Source organism: Taeniopygia guttata, chromosome 2 (genome assembly GCF_048771995.1).
Source record: "Taeniopygia guttata chromosome 2, bTaeGut7.mat, whole genome shotgun sequence".
NCBI lineage: Eukaryota > Metazoa > Chordata > Aves > Passeriformes > Estrildidae > Taeniopygia > Taeniopygia guttata.
The window spans coordinates 100,966,406-100,967,502 of record NC_133026.1 but is presented as its reverse complement, the minus strand read 5'-3'; positions in this window follow the sequence as shown (position 1 = coordinate 100,967,502).

Below are 1,097 nucleotides of genomic sequence, written 5' to 3'. Positions count from 1 at the left end.
CTCGTGTGTTCTTTTTCAAGAGTTTCTCAGGGAAACATTACCAGGAAGCATATTACAAAAGTTACTGATCTAGATGTACAGAATAATACTGAGAATTAACTCTTCAGCAGTTTTTTCCATACCTAAAAGTGTTGCTTTGAAGTATTTTTCTGTACATAAAATATAAATACTCAAAATGTTCTTTCTGGAAAACCTAACCATTTTAGAAAGTTGTTTATTTAGTCTTATTAATTTTGCAGGAAAAATCACAATTTATTTTGGGGTCTCTTATTTCACCCTACATCTCGTTAACCATCGAGCCACCACCTACATAAGAACATGTTTTTAAAACTTCTTTTAGTCAGGAATGTTCTCCAGGTAAAGCATTGGCCACTTTTATCACTGTCCTTTGGGATAGAATTGTAAATCACCAAATGTAAAGGGAAGAAAAAAGGGAATTCATATAGTAAGAAATTATACAAATCCCTAGTGTGTTGGGGGTCTGACTGAAAAGGGGTAGAAGGCCTTTTGTTATTCTTTCTTTAAAAGAAAAAAAAAAGTTTTGTTTAGTTGCTTTGGGGTTTGGGTTTGTTTTGTTCAGGTTTTTTTAGTTTGTTTTTCCTTACAGACACTTGAGTACAAAGGTCATAATGTGACATTGCTTTCCTGGCATTTCTTAAGGTTCCTGGCTTGCTTTTAGTATGCTTAATGGATTTCACATCTAATTAAAAAAAAAAAATAGTATAAGAACACCTGCTTGTATCTTTAATAATATATCTATGGTCACTCCAGTGTCCCTCCCAAAATTATGGCTGTTTGGACACCTGGCTCCCAAGCCCCTCATCCTGCTGGCTGGAGTGACTTGAAGTTTGCTGGCAATTGCACAGTGACACAGAGACCCACACAACACGGATACACTCCAGTCTCTCCGGCCCCATGACCCATGGTGCCCTGTCCTACAGCTGGTACTTACACCTTCATGGGCAAATCCTGGAGACTCGTAGCCTGGGAGGAGCTGAATGAGAAGAGAGGACAGCCTGTACTGATGGGGTACCTGCAGAGCACAGCCAAACAACAACCTAACATTTTCCTGTAGGATGGTAATGTCTGTTGGGCTT